Source organism: Hyaena hyaena, unplaced genomic scaffold (genome assembly GCF_003009895.1).
Source record: "Hyaena hyaena isolate Hyena2069 unplaced genomic scaffold, ASM300989v1 scaffold_1257, whole genome shotgun sequence".
Taxonomy (NCBI): domain Eukaryota; kingdom Metazoa; phylum Chordata; class Mammalia; order Carnivora; family Hyaenidae; genus Hyaena; species Hyaena hyaena.
This window is the reverse complement of record NW_024081877.1, coordinates 239,979-263,695: the sequence shown is the minus strand read 5'-3', so window position 1 is coordinate 263,695 and position 23,717 is coordinate 239,979. Positions and strand designations below refer to the sequence as shown.

Here is a 23,717-nt window from a genome sequence, read left to right as displayed (position 1 = left end):
GGATCGACCTTGAGGGTGTTATGCTGAGTGAAATAAGTCAGGCAGAGAAGGACAAATATCATATGTTTGCACGTATAGGAGGATTAGGAGGAACTTAACTGAGGAACAAGGGGGATAAGAAGGGGGGAAATGGTGGGGGAAAGGGAGAGAGGCAAACCATGAGAGACTCTTGAATGCTGACAAAAACTGAGAACTGATGGATGTAGGGGGGAGGGGGGATGGGCATGGAGAAGGGCACTCGTGGGGATGAGCACTGTGTGTTGTGTGGAAACTAATTTGACAATAAACTCTTTGTAAAAAATAAAAAAATGAAAAAATAAAACCTTTTCAAGGGGGCAACCATAAAAAAAAAAAAAAGAAGTCTAGTTCCAGCAGAAGAGGGAGTGGAGAGGGGCGCCTGGGTGGCTTAGTTGGTTAAGCGTCCGACTTTCGCTTAGGTCATGATCTCGCGGTTCGTGGGTTCGAGTCCCGCGTTGGGCTCTGTGCTGACTGCCAGCTCAGAGCCTGGAGCCTGTTTCATGGTCTGTGACTCCCTCTCTCTCTCTGACCCTCCCCTGCTCATGCTGTCTCTCTCTCTCTCTCCTAGAAATAGATAAAAATATTAAAAAAAAAAAAAGAAGAAGAAGAGGGAGTGGAGGAAGAGCGTGGAATCCAACAACCAGTATATCTGAGAAGCCTTGGCCATATTTTGACCAACAGCACTGCCAACCATGTTTCCACCCTACTTGTCAATGATATACCATGCTTAATTTTAGATTGGTATCATGCTCTTTGAAAACGCAATCACTTCACTTCTTTTTGCCCAATAGTTCCACCAGCGAATCTCCTCACTAAGCCATTTATATGACCTGATTTCCCATTAGAAGGAATGGAAGGAAATCTTTGCCTTCCATCTGACCCATAAGGTTCAATTGACCTTGTGCACACATCACTCATATGTTGAGCATCATTTAATTATATCCAACTAGCTATCCTTCCTTATCTTTCTTATCTGCAATTTTATTAGGGTCATATTTCTTAAAATAAAGATATCTTTTATGGATTACTTTAACCCTATCATAGGACATCTCAGCAGTCAGAATTCGTAATTATTGGTGAGACATTTTTTTTCTCTCTTCTCAAGTCAGGTTCATTTAGAGTTAAGGCTTTAATTTGACTCTTGGAAAGGCTTTCTACATGGGTTTCACCAAACCATGTACCCAGGGTTAATTTCTGCCTGTTCATTGGAAAATTGTTCATCTCAGTGTCTGGTTTATAGCCCTAGCTCTCCAGATCCATTTTTATTTATATTACATTCTTATATGAGAATTATCTAATGAAAATTTTCATCACATTGTACAATGCATCAAAATATGAGCAGTTTAATATTTACAGAAAACCTTGGGCATAATCAGAGGAGATGGGGAGACAAGGACAGATTGAAAAATAAAAGAATTCATGCCCAAAAGAGCTGAAAATATATTGCTGTGATTGTTTTTTTGTTGGAGGAAGAATTCTGAAATTCAGGGCTTTGCCTGATATTAGTCTATATATAACACATCTTTCTTATACACTCATATTTCTTTGTTTGCTTCTTATTAAAAAAAATCATAGCAAAGAGGCAATACTCTTTCTCCTTTGTTAAAGGCTATCTTGGTAAAGGGGCACATACATATGAGAGCAAGAAATAATGGTTCAATTGGATGTACACCTCATCATTTGGAGAAAAAGCATTAGAAGGAGCTAAATGTCAGGGCCTAATCCAGGCTGAGTCCATATTTCAACACAACTCTGGAAGTGGCCTTTGACCTAGTTTAAACTATTGAAAAGCCAGTCAAAGCTAAAACCCTTCAGTGTACTGGAACACAATTTGCCAGTGTATCTTTAAGATGACCATTTTATGCTCCCTTTCAGGGCATAAAAGGAGATGCAGACCAGATGTGGAAAGGCAAAGCAACTACTTCTGGAATTGCATAGGACTGGCAGAGATTATGGGCTGGTAGAGATCATGGGACCGCCATCATGTAGTATTGTGGCTAGGTATGGAGGTATGAGAGTAGAGAGGAATCATTTTATATCATAAAGTTAACTGTCAAGATGCTGACCCCAGCTGAAACAGAGGTCAGCTAACAATTCGCTAATTCCCTATGATTCCTCTTATGTGACTGTTTATGACTCTATACCTTGTTTTATCTTGGCCTGAGCATTGGCAAAGCAAAATTTAAAACTCTAAAATCCACGCATAGTTTTGGATATTCAAACACATTGCCATGTACAGAAAAACGAAGGTAGGTATCTTTAATTCAAATATACACATAATTAGGGATGAATGATGAATTTGCAAATTGGTCTTCCCTGATTCTGAACTTGTCCCTAAGATTTGGAAAGATAAGTAAATAAATGAAATGCATAAGTTTGGAACAGGGACACAAATCTCAAGGCCACTCCTTAAATCAGATTTAAGTAAAACATTTAAAAATACGGAGAAAAAATAAAGTTTCCTCAATGTAGGTGGTAATCTATATTTGTTTGGTCACAATCTGTCATGAGGGGCCTTGGTGAGAGAAACCTAAAATTTCTGGCAAAAACTTATATCTTAAATAGAAGGCATAAGAGGCAGCAATTATTAAGTCATGATGGATAAGGAAGTACTTCAAATAGGAAAAGAAGAGAATATGTTATTTTGTGCAAATGTTAGCAAAAGTTTTTGCAGCAATTACTACCCATCCTGAGGACATAAAACTGCTGTCTCTTCAGATGTAGGCAAATAATGTGCTTCCACATTGGAAAGAGTCTACCCATGACCCCAACCAAAGCAAAAAAGGAAAATGATTAAAACACCATCTCAGGCTTTGCTAAAACTTTCAAAGTTTTGGTGAAATAGAAGAGCTGAGAGGCTCTCTTGGGTTTGTATAGATGTCCAGCCACAATGGATGTGTTCAGTACTGCTGAAGCTCTTTACTGTGATTCAGAGTTTGGGTTTATTAACACAAAGATCCCAATGATCAGAGACAAAACCCTAACACTAAAATAGTTCAAGGTAACGGTTACTAGAGTAATGTGTTACCCTCCCTAGAAGTGATCTGCAATCAATGAGGCAGAAAGGGAAAGTTAAAGTGGGTTCCAGTTCCAAAGAGCTCAAGTAGTTAGTTAATTCTAAGTAGAAGCAGTAATATAAGCTACAAGCAAGTGATGTGGAAATCAGAAAGGCCTCCTGGATTGTACTCATATACATCCATTTAGCTTAATCTGTATCACTCCATGAACAAAATAATCTATTACCAGAGCAGGGCCAATTTTGTAAGATACAATGAAAGGGATGGTAGCACAAATTATGAACAGGTTAAGTGTTGCTAAAATTTGTCATATGCACCTAATCAAGAAAACATAACTGTTAGAAAGTATCCCCTCTTGACATAACTACTTCCTACTCATCTGAAGCACACATAATGAACTTCCCACCAAATATCCATACCTATATTTAATATTTAGGAATAGAACCCCACTTTTGTTAAGATTAGCAATGTGCCAGCTTAAAAAAACTGCATTTCCTGGCTGTAAATAAGACTGGACCAATGTTATGAAGACAGGATATCAAGAAAAATCCTTAAAAGGAGGAGGGAGTGATGAAGCTGGGAGACCCTTTTGTCCTTATTCCTTCATGCTTTCTCCTCTCTGGAATGGAGACATAAAGGCAGGATCTATAGCATACATTTTATTATCATTAAGCAACTCTGAGGATGGAAGCCACATGCCTATGGATAGCAGAATAGAAAGATACAACAACTCTGGGATATTGAAGATATCATAGACCCATTTCACGGTTCTTATATGAACTTCTTTCATATAAGAGAAAGAATAAGCCTTCCTTCCTCTTGGCTAAGCCACTGAGTTATTTTCTTTAGTGGGAGAGAGGGGTCTTTATTATCAGCAGTTGAACATTATTTATAAATGATACATTACCCATGTAATATATTTTAAATTTAATTTAAATTTAACTTGCTCAAGGAATCCTTCCCTGATCCCTAAGACTAAGGTACATTGCATACCACTTCCTTTTATAGCACTCATTATAGCTGTTTAATATCTATATTCAAATGTTAGCTTGTAAACTCTAAATGAGCAAAGATTATATCTGTTTTGGTCCCTCCAATACTCACAGAAGCTAGCAAAGGGTCCAGCATAGAGCGGGTACTCAGTAACAGTTTAATGTAATTGGATGAATAAGGTACAAGAGTGATAGCAAAGAAACAAAGAATATTGTTCAACACACCAGATATGGTGTTACTGATACAACTCCTAAAAGTGCAAATTACTGTTCTATTTAGTAGAAACACTATGAAAACCTACAAAGAAAACTATGTAGCTGTGTCAGAAACAATAAAGTAAATGTAGCACTTGAGAAACATTAAAGTGTCATCTTAGCCTCTGAATGGTTTCCCACACACTATATGCAGGTCTGAAAGGGATGTATCATGCTTTGTTGTCCAGTTGCAGATACGTTTGTCATGTACCTTGGAGTTTTCAATTCAAAGAATAGTTAATGGGGACTAAGTTAACAGCACAATAAGCAGAAACATATATTTTATGAAGTGAATGTGCTGTTCAAATATCAAGCATTGTTTCTTGGCATTAAACACAACTGTTGTTAATTCCTATAAAATATAAACCAAAAATGGGACCTATAGTGAGTCTTTTAGACAAACTTCAGATACTGACTCTTCTGGCAAAATTAATTAAAATATGTATGGCAAAATTAATGCTCCATATATGCCATGGAATTACCAAAGGAAATAATTATCCTGGAAAGAGTTCTTAAAAGCATTTTAAGGCCTGCAGAGTTCAGGAGAAAGAACATCCATCCTGTATTTGTAACTTAACAAGGCAAACAGAATAGCAATGGGCTCAGTGAAAAGGGGAAGAAGGTCAGGAAGGAGGAAAGGAAGGAAGGAGAGCTGAAAACACTATCTAGGCCTTAAACAATCTGTCTTGGTTTTGATATGATTGACATCTTAAGGACTGGGCTCCTTTTGGGTATTTAGAGCATCTAGCAAAAATTCACTAAGGGTTTAGGTCTTCGCAAAATGACAACTTTCAAGGCCATCCCAGGTTGCAATTCTGAGAGGAGTTTACACTCACTTCCTAAAGGACCCAAAGTTTTGGCAAGAAAAGTTGGAGCTCCATCTATAAAATATTCAAGCACACATCAGTGAAGGCTGAAAACTTCCTAGAGATTCATGAACCAATGACACCAAGCTACCCTGAAGCCACTGCAGTGTAATAAGAAATCACAAATTACACTACAAGTACTTGTCTCTTTCTTACTCCCTTCTCTTTCTTTCAGAATTTTCTACCATTTTGGTTCCTCCCTAATGCTTTCTTTTTATTCTCCTGTTCCCTAGCTTCTTACTTGTTAGCAGCCCTTCCTACAGCACCATTGGTCTGACAGACAACAGGAAGAGAGGGTAAGATGCTAGAACTGTGACTGGTATTCAAAACATCTACATGGTATTATTTGATGGATGCCAAAGAAGAGCTATCCAAAAACCAGCAGTTGTAACAGAGAGAAAAATACCCACGTTTTTCATTCGGCAGAGTACAAGCATTAAAGGTCCTTGTTAAAATAAGGTAATCCACTGTAAAATTGAGATAATCAGATTTTCTTTGGTCATATAGCAAAGCCATGGGGAAAGGGACCCAGGATAGGAGATTTCTTATGGGGTAAGTCTACCAATATCTAGAGGCAGAGATACTCAGAAAGGGCAGAGTGGGGGATAGGGTATAAAAACAAAGTTCCTGATTACATTCCCACCAACAGTGTAGGAGGGTGCCCCTTTCTCCTACACTGTTGGTGGGAATGTAAACTGGTGCAGGTCCTCTGGAAAACAGTGCAGAGTTTCCTCAAAAAGTTAGCAATAGAACCTCCCTATGACCCAGCAATAGCACTGCTAGGAATTTACCCAAGGGATATAGGAGTGCTGATGCATAGGAGCACATGTACCCCAATGTTCATAGCAGCACTCTCAACAACAGCCAAAACATGGAAAGAGCCTAAGTGTCCATCAACGGACGAATGGATCAAGAAGATGTGGTTTATCTATACAATGGAATACTACATGGCAATGAGACAGAATGAAATATAGCCATGTGTAGCAACATGGATGGACCTTGAGGGTGTTATGCTGAGCGAAATAAGCCAGGCAGAGAAGGACAAATACCATATGTTTGCACGTTTAGGAGGATTAGGAGGAACTTAATGGAGGATCTTGGGGGAGAAGAAGGGTGGAAATGGTGGGGGATAGGGAGAGAGGCAAACCATGAGAGACTCTTGAATGCTGAGAAAAAACTGAGGACTGATGGATGTGGGGGGGGAGGGGGAGATGGGCACGGAGGGGGGCATTTGTGGGGATGAGCACTGGGTGTTATATGGAAACCAACTTGAGAATAAACTATTTGTAAAAAATAAAATAAAATAAAATGAAAGTTTAAAAAAAAAAGTTCCTGAGACTGACAAAAGGATGTTGCCAAAAGACAGCAGATAGGCAAAGAAAAAGGGCGGCCCTGATTAGCATAGCTTGGCATTTTCAGTACGGGTAACTAGTTAAACAGCAAGAATCTGAGAAGTTTAATTTTAGCTTGGGATGGAGAGGATGGCTGAAAAAACTGGTGGACCCAATCTTGTCCAAAACTATTTGACAGGTCAGCATCAATTAGCAAGTGCCACTCAGCACTTGGCCTCTGTGATACCAAATGAAACATAAGCCTCTCATTCACAGTCTATGCACCTAAAATTCGCTTACTCCTAGTGCAACATGAAAATAGATTAAAAAGATGCCCCTTTCAGAAATCAAATCAATTGAATTATCTTCACTGGAATCTTGAGTGCTGAGCTGGTCAAAGAGACAAAGTTAAAACATATTGAAGTAGAAGTACTTTAGAATTGAATATTTGTCATAGATGATAGTGTGGCATGTACAGTCATACAATCTAAGTTGAAATTTGGGCAATCACAATAGTTCCTGGAGTTTTCATTTTTGTACTAGGACTCAATTCAACCCATAAAGAAGAGATTTCAAAGTGTGTATAAGTATAAATCATTTGTGCTTGTGCATGGAAAACAAGGAAATGAAGCAGAATGCTGCCTGGAAAATTGAGACTAAGAAATAGGTGCTCACAGTGACTGAGATAAGCAAAAATTAACTAAACTGGAATCTTTGCATTTTGGCTTTTATAGAAAATTATCTGACAAAGTGCTGGGCTTCACCTGGGTGCTTAGAAACATTCAAAAAGGCATCTTTACAATAAAATATGAGATGTCAACGAAGGCCATTGAGCTATTTCCCTAAAGGAGGAACACTGAGATACTGAAACTCTGAGCAAGGTGGAACCATTTTTGAAAGTTTCATTCTAAGATGTTCACGGAATTAAGTACCTTAGCCTGTATCTGTTGGACACCTACAACACCTAGTCACTTCTGTGAAGAGTTCAAACCAGCTGTTTGATTTTGTGTAGATTAAAAACAGTCAGACCATTTCACACATTCCACAGGTAGTTATTCTCCTGGCAAGACAGAGCCTTCAAATGATGCATACAAATAGCGCTGAACTAAAGCCATCACCAACTTGGTTTCATTCTTTCCTGGAAAATAAGGAAATTGCTAACACATCATTAGCTTCAGAAAAGAAGCCACTTTTATTCTGACCATAAGCTTATGGCTATTACATAGAATGATTAGTAAGGATGGCACGAATAAGACTGGTACAGAAAACAAGAGGAACAGGGCATGTTAGCCAGGAGAAAAGATCTTCCCTTTTTAATGAAAATTTAATGTTGGAGGGGGAAAATGTCTGGTGTTCCTCTTAACAGGAACTGACACTTCCTTCAGTCAAGTCCCAGGACATCAGTTTTGTAAACCAGGCAATACTATACATGAATAAAAAAAAAAAAAAAAAAAAGTTGCAACAATAATTTCTAATTCTTTGAAGATTCTTTACTGCCAAAAGGTTCTTGTTACTGGGTGGGGAAGCTAAGAAACAACATTAGTGAGTATGTAATCACTTCTTTCATATTTGAAAAATATAGTGTTCAGTAAACTGAACTGTCCCTTACAATGATTCATAAAGATAGTTATGTCATGTCATCAGCTAAGTAGGAGTCACTAGAAATAGTCACTGGAAGCACACAGTGTCAGTGTCAGAAAAATTAATATCTATTTACTACTTAGGTTGGACTATTCGTTGCCACCAAAAGCCTCATAGAAAAGTCTAGCAGTATCTTGAAGTTTCAGTGTAACTTCAGCTACCATCTGGAATACTGTAATTGCTATGATACTGCTTCTGGGTACAGCAAACAGCACAATCATTAAAAAAATTCATTTCAGATATCTTCCTGGAAGCTAATAAATTGTACAACAATTTCATCCTTCCTCATTGCAACAAAGAAAAGCTTAGTTCCAGACAAATTAAAAGTAAATTGATTGCCTTAGGGGATTCAATTCAATTATCATTTTTACGTGTTAGAATCTATCTTTTCTCTTGGAACATTAGAGAGAGGGAAAGACAGAAGGAGGGAGAGAATGAATTAATGGATCCTGGATAAGGGAGTGAGAGAGAAGATACAGATAAAGAGTGTGAAAGGGAAAAAAGTCAGTATATGAAAAACGAGCTATAGCAACAAAGGGAGAGTGAGAGACAAGCAAAACCATTAAATCCTTGTTTGCAAAACCAGGTAGAAATCAACTTAAAATAAGATGCAAATGTGTCAATGGGGTGCATGTCTAACATTTGTGCTGGAATTTATGAATAATAACTATGAATAATGAATACCAAAATTGAAGGGATCAAACACACTTTCTATGTTTACTTGTTATTATCCATCTTTCATGGACAATGCTCAGTTCTATTCTTTTGCTCTTTTCCTTAGAAATACTCATAATTATTCTTTTTCCAGGTGTCCATTTAATCATACAAGTAGAGGAAAGCAAGTTCTATTTTTCAGGGTGTTTCCTCAAAAGCAATCAAAGAAATTCATAAGTGAGACCAATTAATATATTCTTCGAGGAAGCTTCATCATTTGAAGGTATGCTATGCTTGAACTGCTTCTCCTATTAGGAAGAAAAAGTCCTTAACACCTTTAGCACATGGAAGTTCTTATAAGAGCACCTGGCCCTTAGCTTGTCCAACTCTTCTTTGAAAGAAAGAATGGCTGCTCCATCTGAAGTATTATGGAAGTCTTGGAATTTCTTTGGGCCACAGTTGTGAGGGCTTTTTCTGAGTTGGCTCAAACTCTGAATTATGAGAGGTAGCAGAAAGCTTTTAGGTTGAGATGACCTGAGTTAAGACACTCTGACTAGTAAAATCTATGTAAGTACTGATGCATAGTAAGCCTGGTTTATAGCCACAAAAATATGTCACAAATGCACATGCATGTGCACAAACACCAGTCCTCATCATTTTGAATACTCATTTCCATTAACAAGTTAAAATAATGGAGCATTATGTGTCGATTATATCTCAATAAAGCTGGAAAAAATCAACAGAACAAATCAAAAGATTATTATAAACTAGTATAGAAAACTTTAAATGCTCTGTCCATTTAGTACAGATCACATATCTTTACACCCTTGGAATAATCTGTTTTTCAAAACATTGCATCTCCTGAGCTCCATGTTATTGCATTTGTCCCTTGTTGGTTAAAGTGCCAGTATTCCATGACTGGGTCTGCAAAACATGTGCCTAATGAAGGAATGCCATGCTGTGGCTAGAGAATCCGTGAGGAGCATAGTTCTATGTTCAGAAAACAAGGCAGCACTGCGAGTAGAGAATTTGAAGCTTCATTCAAGCCTGCATGTTTTCTATTCTCTGAGATTCCAATCTGGCAGTTACAGAGGAGAGAGAGAGAGAGCGAGAGAGAGAGAGAGAGAGAGCGCAGATTTGTTTAATATAAGATGTTGAATTCTAGCATAGAAATATTCTAAGAGTAAATTGAAATTATTAATTAAAGAAAAAGGCTTCTTTGGCCCTAGAGCTTTCTTATCCCCTTAATTCCACTTTGCAATCTTTTTTATTTGCTTCTATCAGTTATTGAAAATAATCTGGCTTGTTATTTAAACTTCAGATAAAATAATCATCATGTTAAGGAACATCATCTGCCCATATATTAAGGCATGGCACAACTCCTTTATGGTGGATTGGAGGCAGGGGGTAGAAAAAGATGGAAAGGAGAAAATAGCAGGGCAGATGCGGAATTATATTTTAAAACCTCCTGCTGGCATTCAACGAACTCTCTCTTGTTATTAATCTCACACACACACACACACACACACACACACACACACACACACACCACAAAATTGCAATGCTGACATAGCTTCCTGGATAAGATGCTTATATAAGACAGTAACAAACAAGGACATTGATGAATGGTTTTATTCTCCTGGGGAATCTTTGTTCCCCTTCTTCCAGAGTTTATGCAAACTGAAAAGTTTATACGTTTAACACCCTGTTATCCATCCCAATATGGGAAGTCAGCGGTATTTCAACAAAGAAACCACTCATGAGTAATGATTTTACAGAGACAAGAGTGGGAAAATGAACTGTTTGAAATGAGTCTAATTCCTTGTGTGACGGCTAATAAAAAGAAACATCTGAACACAGTGCTTGAGAAGCATTTTTGTATTGTTCAACAGACTGAAAATAATAGCCTTTATTCTGGTCTGCATTACCATTAATAACAGCCTTCCCTTCTGGTCATCTGTGTTTACAGAGGGAATAAGGATTGATACAAGAGTTCGTCTTTTCTTCTGCACCACCCAACTAGACACAGATTGTCCAGATGATTTTTTTTTTTTAGCACACATAAACCAATTTTTATTTTTAAAAGCAAAACTAATCAGACTACCTGTATGTTTCAGAAATTACTTAGGAACTGTGAGGAAACCAGAGAATTTCCAAGGTAGTTCTCAGAAAGTTTGCTTGAAGAGTGAAAGGAGACACTCAAATCTTGCTTTTGTTTAAGGAAGCTCTTGAACTTTCCTGAGAGGAAATCTTCCATTTACTCATTTACTTTCTCCTGACCACACCCTGAAGATTGTCCAGGGCAGGAAAATAGTAAATTGATTATGACTAGTTAGTGTAATCCACAAACTGCAGGTTCTTGGCTCTTCCAGTGCATTTAAGATGGAACTGCCTTTACAAAATTTCAACATATTCACAAGCATTGCATAAAGTAGTATTCCTCTGAAGTCCAATGGACCTTTTATTCCCACCTGTAAATAATAAGTGCTCTCATGAATTAATTCTCATTCCTCTTTCCTCACCTCATCTCCCTTTTCTCCATTCCATAGTATTTGGCTTGTTTCTGCTATGCCCAAAATAGCCTCTTGTCTTACCATTTTATCGAGACTCTCTTCCTTCAGCTTTGTAGTATTTCCTCATCACATCAAATCTTTCCACCTAGAAACTCACACCCCCAAGGAAGCTATCAATAAGCAATCCGAAACAACAGCAATGGCCAAGTCTGTGACAGAAAATCCACCAATTCAGAAAAAAAACAACAACAACCCTGTTCTCTAGGACATTTCCTCCTTCCCACCAAGGAGCTTTCAGAATAAGTTTAATGATTCTGTGGGGGCCTCTCCAAATATTAAAAACATCGTGTCTGGAATTTCCTTAGCAAGGTATGTTACCAGCACCCCTTATAAGAAAAACTTGGAGAGGAATATTAACTGCACAACTACAAACATAGTCTGCACATCCTATAACAAAGAGACCACATTTCTCTATTAGGAAAGTAACTGGTTAACATTTATCATAAAATAAAATTTAAAAACTTACATGGGGCTCCTGGGTGGCTCAGTTGGTTGGGAGTCTGACTTTGGCTAAGGTCATGATCTCACAGCTCATGAGTTCGAGGCCCATGTCAGGCCCTGTGCTGACAGCTCAGAGCATGGAGCTGCTTCATATTCTGTGTCTCCCTCTCTCTACCCCTCCCCCGCTTGTGCTCTTTCTGTCCTTCTATCTCTCAAAAATAAATAAACATTAAAAAAACTTACAATTCCCCCAAATTCTAAAATAGTTGCCATGAATTTTATGTCTTCCCAGAAAATCAACAGGGTATTCAGTAAACTACTCAACTATTTGCTCATTGGAAATTCATAGTCTAATGTAACATTGGTCCTCTCCTGTTCATGTTAATATCATTAGGCCATCAGCCAAAGCCTAGAGAAGTAAACTTCATCTTGGTGAACTGTAATCCCTAGTGTCAGATATAGTAATCCTGAGTAATGGGAACTATAGCTTGCCAAAATCTATAGCTTCCCTGTCTGTTCCATCCATCAAATATCCTCAGAAGTCCCATGGCACAAGCTAAGCAGTCTACAGATCCCAACCAAACATTAATAGCTTAAGTGTAAGTGATTGTAGATTAAGTACACGCCAAATGTGTTTCCTTTCCAGTTGCAGGAATTCCAGTGTTATTATCATACCCATAATGTTCACACCTAATGATTCAGACAAGCATCCAAGTCTAAGTGTTATAGAATGCTCTGCACATGCTACAATTACAGCATTCAGCATAGCACTAATAGGCATCCTAGTCTCAAGTTCCATGCATACCACATGGATGGTATTGACAGGACTGCCCCCTCCCTGGTTGGATATGAGGGAAGACATAGGGGTTCCCATATGTCCTGCTTCTAGAATAAAGGCCAGTTTATGTTTTTTCAGACTCCCACAGCTAGTAAACCAAGGAATGCATTTGTATACATCACAGCCTAGAACTCTCCAGCAAGTTTCTTATTTTTCTGACATCCCAATATTGTATCAAAAGGTAATTTATTGAATTTTCTCCCCATCCTATTCTTGAACATATGATCCAAACTCAGTGCTCTACCAAAATGGCTTTTCTTCTCAAACCAGAGACTTTCTATTCTACAAAAGAATATTGTGTCTCAGAGGCACTGCTTTAAAATAAGTTTCTCAGTGGGGCGCCTGGGTGGCTTAGTCGGTTAAGCGTCTGACTTTCGCTTAGGTCATGATCTCGTGGTTCGTGGGTTCGAGCCCCGCGTTGGGCTCTGTGCTGACTGCCAGCTCAGAGCCTGGAGCCTGTTTCAGTCTGTGACTCCCTCTCTCTCTGACCCTCCCCTGCTCACGCTGTCTCTCTCTCTCCTAGAAAAAAAAAAAAAAAACTACTTAAATTTGATATTTCAAGTCTTAGTAGCTAATCCTTTTATCTCTGCCTATTTACATACTGAATTTATTGTGTTAGTGAGCAACCCATGCCTTTTTGACAACCACTTGGCACTCCCTTACATTAAAGCAGCTACAGGGATTTTCCNACTCCCTCTCTCTCTGACCCTCCCCTGTTCACGCTGTCTCTCTCTCTCCTAGAAATAAATAAAAATATTAAAAAAAATAAGTTTCTCAGGAAAGTAGTTTTTCAATAATTAGTTGTATCAGGAGTGAATATAGCCAATTGGGTTATTCCTAAATTCAATTGCATTCCAGTGCATTTAAAATGTAATGCTTTATTTTCTTCTTTGATCAGAATCATGTCCCAGCATTCACATTCGATGGAAAGCCAACTGCCTTAGTTTTAATTATAATTGACTTTTCCCAAGAATAACCTGGAATAGCCAAGGCATGATAACCTGCTAGTTCATCATAAAGCCCATACCTTGGACCTCAGGAATATACATACCCATGTACCTCTTTAGAGGGACAGAAACATTACTAGACAGATCCCAGACTCTATTGAACTGAACAAAGCCAACTTTATATATAATCGTGAGTGAAGGAACTGGATGATCTGTAATATTTGTATTTGTTATGGAGAAACCACATATCCTTCCACAATAATAGTGCTCATATATAAGAAGTCCTTAGCATTACTAAGCTAGTCGTTATATAAACAAATTTCAATAACAAAGCCAAGTCCCAATATCAGAACAAATTGGTCCTTTCTGAACACAGTAGTTCCCTGCCCTTGCTTACAGTGATCACAGAAAGAATCGAACTAAATATAAATGTAGCTATAATTTTCATAGATATTTTATTTTATGTCATATTTAATATTTCTGGCTTTCTTCTTTTGTCCAATGTCTTCCTTTTGTTTCCTAGCACCATGACTGGAGCATCTTAGAGGATATGGCTTCAGAGTTTCCTAACCCTTACCTAGTTCTCATTCTCTATTGATAAGAAGCAATAAGGCAGTATAGTTAACACCAGCTGCCCATTTTCACTTTTGACTCTAGGAGCTGAGTAAGTCAACCTCACAGGATGTGGACTGGAGTGGGTAGAAGAATGTCTGGCTCTCACCCAGCCATAATGGGCCTCTCCCATACTGTAATCCTCCATTAGACAATACCTAAGTTCTTCAATCATGTTTACACAGCTGGAACTGTGCAGACCTTGAAAATCATGCAAAGCACAGACCCAGTAAGGGTGATGGGCATGGAGGAGGGCACTTGTTGGGATAAGCACTGGGTATTGTATGGAAACCAACTTGAAAATAAACTATTTAAGAAAAAGAAAACTGCTCCCTGCCTCATTCTAGATCTAATCCTATTTATAAATGAATAAATGAATGTAAATTAAATTCTCAGTGTTGAGGTAACAGCTACTGGGAAAGAAAGGGACAGCTCCCTTCCTGAGCAGTGTTCCTTACCATGATTGCAGCAGCCCAACAGGGTGAAGCTTTCTGTCTGCTAGTAAGTAGGTAGCAGTCAATAAAAATTCAGTCCAGAAGTAAATGCAGTAATAACAGGAAACACAACCATCCACCTCAGAAAACAATTCATTGCATGACTATATAGAAAAACTACTTATAATGAAAAGATTGGCACTACCTCAGTGAGCCAGGGTTTCTAACCATTCTGGCCCTTGAGAGTATGGGTGAGACTTCTCTCCCCTTTACAGAACACCCACTGTGAATTTGCCATGTTTCTGCTCACCAACACCAAGGAGAGATGTTCCCACAGCTCCAACAGATCCAAAAGTGGGCAAAAATAAAGTATAAGCTTGGTCCTAGGCCAAAAGTAATGCTTAATCTTTCTGCTGCAGCACTATATCCAAAGGCGAGCTTCTCTCAAGAAAACAATGATGTACACATACGTCACCTTTATGGGAGCATCTCAAGACTTAATCTGCTCCTTGTTAAAGGGAAGCTTACTACCTTGAAGCACATCTGAACCCAGCTCTTCTTAGTGAAGTGTGTATTCAAAAAAGGCACCATCGGAGGAGGGAGACAAGATGGCCGAGAAGTAGGGAGCTCCGTACATTTTGTTCGCCCCCATCTCTCAAACAGAGAAGGCCTGAAGCCATAGGACACGTGAACTTCAGGAGTCTGGGAGGAAAAGAGACAGAGTCCAATAAGAAGACAACCTCATAGGTGTGTTAGTGCAAATCAGGGAAGACAAAAATGGGCCTGGACTGGGAGACACAGAGGGAGGAGAGTGAATCCCTTCACGGGGAGCCGCAGAGAGTCGAGCGGAAGAGAAAAAATGACTGAAACTGCTCATAGAACTGTCCCTGGAGAAGAGAAAAACCTCATCTCAGAAGGAGAGTGATCCTATTTCTAGCTGTTGCACTGACTTTGGGCTTGGTGCCCAGTCCCAGGTGGCACCAAGAGAAACTGCTCCCCTGCTCTGCCAGCTCGATCACCCACAGGGAAGTGCCCGGCCTGATAAAAGCTCCACTGTTCTCCCAGCTCGATCCCCAGCTGGGAAGCAGCTGGCCTGTGGAACTACATTTCAGGCGGTATCAATAAAGCGCTTAGACTAAGACATGGAAACGAGGCAGGGCTTGGTACATAGAACACAGGCCACTTTGGCTATGCCCACAGCACAAGGAGATCAGACCCAAAAGAGTGATTTGCAATGCTTCGTTCCAGAAGGGACCGGGGTGCCACCATTTTTCTCCCCACAACCACCAAGGTGGGACCTCTAGCAGCAGCCACTGATACCTCAGTGGAAGATTAACATGCCTACGCCAAACCACACCCATCCCCACTAGAGAGCTACTTTTTTTTTCCCCAGAGCCTAGGGCAAGTCCAACATGGATGCACTGCTGTGATTAAATCTATCAATTCTTTCTATTCAGATATATTTTCGTTGTCTCATTCGTATCCCTCCACTCTGCTGGACGGAGCACTCTGGTCATTGGTTTGCTTAAACAATTCTCTCTTTTTTTTTTTAATAGTTTACTGTCAAGTTGGTTTCCATATAATATCCAGTGCTCATCCCAACAAGTACCCTCCTCCATGGCAATCATCCCCTTCCCCTATCTGCCACCCCCGTTAGCCCTCAGTTTGTTCTCAGCATTCAAGAGTCTCTCATGGTTTGCCTCTCTCCCTCTCTCCAAGAATTATTCTCCTTCTTCTCCCCCATGGTTCTCTGTTAAGTTCCTACTAATCTCTCCATACTTGTAAACAGATGGTATCTGTCCTTCTCTGTCTGATTTATTTTGCTCAGCCTAACACCCTCAAGTTCCATCCACATTACTACAAATAACCAGATTTCATTCTTTTTCATTGCCATGTAGTATTCCATTGTATAGATAAACCACAACTTCTTGATCCATTCGTCCATCCATATCATAGGAATTCCAGAAGAGGAAGAGAGAGGGAAAGGTGCTGAAGGAGACCTTGAACAAATTATAGCTGAGAATTTCCCCAAACTGGGGAAGGAAACAGATATTGAAATCCAAGAGGCCCAGAGAACTCCCCTGAGACGTAACTTGAATCGATCTTCTGCATGACATATCATAGTGAAACTGGAAAAATATAAGGACAAAGACAGAATTCTGAAAGCAGCTAGGGATTAAAGGGCCCTAACATACAAAGCATGACCTGTCAGAGTAGTTACAGACCTATCTACTGAAACTTGGCAGGCCAGAAAGGAATGGCAGGAAATCTTCAACGTGATAAACAGAAAAAATATGCAGCCAAGAATCCTCTATCCAGAAAGCCTGTCATTCAGAATAGAAGGAGAGATAAAGATCTTCCCAAAGAAACAAAAATGGAAAGAATTCATCACCTTTAAACCAGCCCATCAAGGAATACTAAGGGACTCTATGAGGGAATGTTGCAAGGAACACAAGGTACCAGAGACACCACTACAAGCATGAATCCTACAGAGAACACAATGACTCTAAACCCATATTTTTCAATAATAACACTGAATGTAAATGGACTAAAAGCTCCAATTGAAAGACATAGGGTATCAGAATGGATATAAAACCAAGATCCATCTATTTGCTGTGTACAAGAGACTCATTTTAGACTTGAGGACACCTTCAGATTGAAAGTAAGGGGATGGAGAAATATCTATCATGCTGCTAGAAGTCAAAAGAAAGCTGGAGTAGCTGTACTTATATCAGACAAACTGGACTTTAAAGTAAAGGCAGTAAAAAGGGATGACAATGGGCATTATATAATAATTACAGGGTCTATCCATCAGGAAGAACTAACAATTATAAATGTCTACACACCAAATATGGAAGCACCTAAATATATAAAACAATTAATCACAAACAGAAACAATTTTATGGATAAGAATGTGCTAATCACAGGGGACATTAATACTCCACTCACAGCGATGGATAGATTAAGTAGACAGAAAATCACTAAAGAAAAAAATGAACTTGAATGACACATTGGACCAGATGGATTTGACAGATATATTTAGAACTATACATCCTGAGGCCATGGAATTCACTTTCTTCTCAAGTGCCCATGGCACATTCTCCAAGATAGATCACATACTGGGACATAAAGCAACCCTCAATAACTATAAAGAATTGAGATCAGGGGCGCCTGGGTGGCTTAGTTGGTTAAGCGTCCGACTTTCGCTTAGGTCATGATCTCGCGGTTCACGGGTTCAAGTCCCGCATCGGGCTCTGTGCTGACTGCCAGCTCAGAGCCTGGAGCCTGTTTTGGTCTGTGACTCCCTCTCTCTCTGACCCTCCCCTGCTCACGCTGTCTCTCTCTCTCTCTCCTAGAAATAAATAAAACATTAAAAAAATTAAAAAAAAAAAGGAATTGAGATCATACCATTCACTCTTTCAGATCACAATGATATGAAACTTGAAATCAACCACAGCAAAAAGTCTGGAAAACCTCCAAAAACATGGAGGTTAATGAATACCTTACTAAAGAATGAATGGGCCAATCAGGCAATTAAAGAAGAAACTTAAAAATATGTGGAAAGAAATGAAAATAAAAATACAATAATCCAAACTCTATGGGATGCGTCAAAGGCAGTCCTAAGAGGAAAGTGCACTGCACTCCAGGCCTATTTCAAGAAAGTAGAAATATTACAAGGATAAAATCGAACAGCACACCTAAAGGAACTAGTAGGAGAGAAACAATGCACCCCAAAATCAGTAGGAGACGAGAAGTAATAAACATCAAGGCAGAAATAAACAATATAGAATTTTAAAAAACAGTTGAACAGATCAATGAAACCAAGAGATGATTTTTTAAAATATTTTTAATGTTTTATTTATTTCTGAGAGAGAGAGACAGCGTGAGCAGGAGAAGGTCAGAGAGAGAGGGAGACACAGAATCCAAAACAGCCTCCAGGCTCTGAGCTGTCAGCACAGAGCCCGACACGGGGCTCAAACCCACGAGCTGTGAGATCATGACCTGAGCCAAAGTCGGACACTTAATCGACTGAGCCACCCAGGCCCCCCAAAGAGTTGATTTTTCTGAAAAAATAAACAAAATTGAGAAACCTCTAGTCAGGCTTCTCAAAAAAAAAAAAAGAGAGAGAGAGAGAGAGAGAGAAAGCACCCGAATAGACAAAATCATGAAGGAAATGACTTATTACAACCAACCTCTCAGAAATACAAGCAATTATCAGGGAATACTATGAAAAATTATATGCCAACAATCTGGACAACTTATAAGAAATGGATGAATTCCTAAACACACATGCATTACCAAAATTCAGATGGGAATAGCTGGAAAATCTGAATAGACCTATAACTAATGAAGAAATTTAATCCATTATCAAAAATCTCCCAACAAATAAGAGCCCTGGGATCGATGGCTTCCTTGGGGAATTCTACCAGACATTTTTTTTTAATTTTTAAAAAATGTTTTATTTATTTCTGAGAGAGAGACAGCATGAGTAGGGGAGGGTCATAGAGAGAGGGAGACACAGAACCCAAAACAGGCTCCAGGCTCTGAGCTACCTGTCAGCACAGAACCCAATGCGGGGCTCCAACCCACGAACCGCAAGATCATGACCTGAGCCAAAGTCGGACGCATAACCAACTGAGCCACCCAGGTGCCACTGTAACAGACATTTAAATCAGAGTTACTACCCATACATCTCAAGTTATTCCAAAAAATACAAATGGACGGAAAACTTCTGGACTCATTCTACAAAGCCAGCATCACTTTGATTCCCAGGCCAGACAGAGACCCAGCAAAAATTAGAGAACTACAGTCCAATATCCTTGATGAATGCAGATGCAAAATTCCTCAACAAGATATTGCACATCGAATCCAACAGCACATAAAAAGAATTATCCACCATAATCAAGTGGGATTCATTCCTGGGTTACAGGGCTGGTTCAATATTCACAAATCAATCACATCAACAAAACAAAAGATAAAAACCATATGATCCTATTGATAGATGCAGAAATAGCATTTGACAAAATACAGCACCCTTCTTAATAAAGACCCTGAAGATAGTTGGGATAGAAAGAACTTACTTAAATCTCATAAAAACCATTTATGAGAAGCCCTCCGCCAATATCATCATCAACGGGGAAAAACTGAGTGGTCCCCCCAAGATCAGGAACATGACAGGGATGTCCACTCTCACCACTGTTGTTTAACATAGTGCTGGAAGTTCTAACATCAGTCATCAGACAACAAAAGGAAATAAAATGCCTGAGAATTGGCAAAGATGAAGTCAAACTTTCACTTTTTGCAGATGACATGATACTCTACATAGAAAACCCGACAGACTCCACCAGAAGCCTACTAGAACTGATCCAAGAATTCAGGAAAGTTGCAGGATACAAAATCAATGTACACAAATCAGTTGAATTTTTATACACCAACAATAAAGCAACAGAAACAGAAATCAAGAAACTGATCCCATACACCACAGCACAAAAAAAAAAAAAAAAACATAAAATACCTAGGAATAAACATAACCAAAGATATAAGAGTTCTGTATGATGAAAATTATAGAAAACCTATGAAGGAAATTGAAGAAGACACAAAGAAATGGAAAAACATTCCATGTTTATGGATCCAAAGAATATATATTGTTAAAATGTATTACTACCCAATGCAATCTATACATTCAATGCAATCTCAATCAAAATTGCACCAGCATTGTTCTCAAAGCTAGAACACACTGTCCTAAAATTTGTATGGAACTACAAAGACCCCGAACAGCCAAAGTAATACTGAAAAATAAAACCAAAACGGGAGGTATCACCATCCCAGACTTTAGCCTCTACTAAAAAGCTGTAACCACCTAGACAGTATGCTTTTGTTACAAAAGAGACACACAGACCGCTGGATTAGAACAGACAGTGCAGAATTGGACCCACAAATGTATGGCCCACTAATCTTTGACACAGCGGTGAAGAGTATCTAATGGAAAAAAGACAGCCTCTTTAACACATGGTGTTGAGAGAACTGGACAGCAACATGCAGAAGAATGAAACTAGATGACTTTCTCACACCACACACCAAAATAAACTCAAAATGGATAAAGGACCTGAATGGGAGACAGCAATAGCACTGCTAGGAATTTACCCAAGAGATATAGGAGTGCTGATGCATAGGAGCACATGTACCCCAATGTTCATAGCAGCACTCTCAACAATAGCCAAAACATAGAAAGAGCCTAAGTGTCCATCAACGGACGAATGGATCAAGAAGATGTGGTTTATCTATACGATGGAATACTACATGGCAATGAGACAGAATGAAATCTGGCCATGTGTAGCAACATGGATGGACCTTGAGGGTATTATGCTGAGCGAAATAAGTCAGGCAGAGAAGGACAAATATCATATGTTTGCACGTTTAGGAGGATTAGGAAGACCTTAACGGAGGACCGTGGGGGAGAAGAAGGGGGTAAATAGTGGGGGAGAGGGATGGAGGCAAACCATGAGAGACTCTTGAATGCTGAGAACACACTGAGGACTGATGGGTGTCGGGGGGAGTTGAATGGGGGTGATGGGCATGGAGGAGTGCACTTGTTGGGATGAGCACTGGGTGTTATATGAAACCAACTTGACAATAAACTATGAAAGATAAAAAATAAAATAAAACCTTTCTCAAAAAAAGGCACCATCTCTTTTCTAGAAGCAATGTAGCATAGTTCTAAGGTGGTGGGATCTGGAGCAGTTTTGTCTGGTTCAAGTCCCAGCTCTACCACTTCAAGCCCTATCATATGGAAGTTACTCAAAGTTATTATCTGTACCTTGGGATTTTTTCTCCCGTCTGTAAGATAGGAATAATAGCACTGACTCCCTGGGGTTCCTGGGATGGTTTAAAGTGGAAATACATGAAAACCAAGTTCAAGAGTGCTTGGCACAAAGGAAGAACTCACTACATGTTAGGTATTGAGTGAGGAAGCTCTGGCTCTTTGGGATAGATAGAGTGCATGCTCGCCTTTTTCTTAGAGCATGTAGCCAACTACAGAAGAATATAAAGGGTAGGATGCTGGGAGAGACCCCATGTTAAAGACATCATCTCATCAAGGCTGCCTTGGTGATCTAAATGCCACTATTCACATTTTCTTTGTATTATGATCACATTAAATAAGTGAAGAGGATTAAGAGGTACAAACTTCCAGTTATAGAATAAATTATGGAAGTGAAAAACACACCGTAGGAATATTGTCAATAATATTAAAATATCATTGTGTGGTGACTCACCTACCATTGTGTGCATAGCATCATATATAAATTTGTCAATTCACCATGTAGCACACCTCAAACTAATGTAATATTGTATGTCAATGGTACTTCAATTTAAAAAATATTAAATGCTATTTGGAAATGGAGACCAGTGAATTTAACAGGTCCCTTGGAATAACTAGGACCTTGGGGAAATGGAAAATGGAACAGATAGGTTTATATGTGAGAAGCAGGAAACAAGAAAAGAAAGCCTGAAAATTTAGGACCCTGAATAGAAAGGCAAATGGTGACAGAAACTAAAACTCAAGGGGAGTATTGGATGCCTATACTCCCAAATGGAGGGGAAGATGCAAGCAGATAGATATGGTCACACTACCTCCAAAAACATGGAGGTTAAAGGACACCCTATTAAAGAATCAATGGTCCAATCAGGCAATTAGAGAAGAATTTTAAAAATATATGGAAAGAAATGAAAATGAAAATACAACAATCCAACTCTATGGGATATGGCAAAGGCAGTCCTAAGAGGAAGGTAATTGCACTCCAGGCCTATTTCAAGAAATTTGAAAAAGTGCAAGTGCAAAATCTAACAGCTCACCTAAAGGAACTAGAGGCAGAGCAACAAGAGCACCCCAAATCCAGTAGAAGAAGAGAAATAGTAAAAATCAGAGCAGAAATAAACAACATAGAGACAAGGAAACAATTGAACAGATCAATGAAACCAAGAGTTGTTTTTTTGAAAAAATAAACATAATTGACAAACCTCTAGCCAAGCTTCTCAAAAGGAAAAGAGAGAGCACCCAAATAGACAAAATCATGATATCTGTATGATGAAAACTATAGAAAACCTATGAAGGAAATTGAAGAAGAAACAAAGAAATGGGAAAACATCCCATGCTCATGGATTGGAAGAATAAATATTGTTAAAATGTCATTACTACCCAAAGCAATCTACACATTCAATGAAATCCCAATCAAAATTGCACAGCATACTTCTCAAAACTAGAACAAACTATTCTAAAATTTGTATGGAACCACAAAAGACCCCGAATAGCCAAAGTAATATTGAAGAAGAAAACCAAAACGGGAGGTATCACCATCCCAGACTTTAGCCTCTACTACAAAGCTGTCATCATCAAGACAGTATGGATTGGCACAAAACCAGACACATAGACCAATGGAATCGAATTGAGAACTCAGAGCTGGACCCAAAGGTATAGAGCCAACTGATCTTTGACAAAGCAGGAAAGAATATCCAATGGAAAAAAGACAGCCTCTTTAACAGATGGTGTTGGGAGAACTGGACAGCAACATGCAGAAGAATGAAGCTAGATCACTTTCTCACAACATAAACAAAAATAAAGTCAAAATGGATAAAGGACCTGAACTTGAGACAGGAAACTATCAACACTCTAGAGGAGAAAGCAGGAAACAACCTCCTTGACCTCCACCGCAGCAACTTCTTACTTGACACATCCCCAAAAGGCAAAGGAATCAAGAGCAAAAATAAACGATTGGGACCTCATCAAGATTAAAAGCTTCTGCATGGCAAAGGAAACAACCCACAAAACTAAGAGGCAACCAACGGAATGGGAAAAGATAGTTGCAAATGACATATCAGATAAAGGGTTAATATCCAAAATCTATAAGGAATTCACCAAACTCCACACCCGAAAAGCAAACAACCCAGTGAAAATATGGGCAGAAGATACGAACAAACACTTCTCCAAAGAGGACATCCAGATGGCCAACAGACACATGAAACGATGCTCAGCATCCCTCCTCATCAGGGAAATACAAATCAACACCACACTGAGATACCACCTCACGCCAGTCAGAGTG

The 23,717-nt window shown here is 39.1% G+C and overlaps 1 protein-coding gene across 2 annotated transcripts in view; it reads right to left on the bottom strand.

Moving 5' to 3' along the window:
- Positions 1-23,717, bottom strand: part of PCDH19 (protocadherin 19) — a 158,912-nt gene that overhangs the window by 11,766 nt on the left and 123,429 nt on the right. The window lies entirely within an intron of this gene.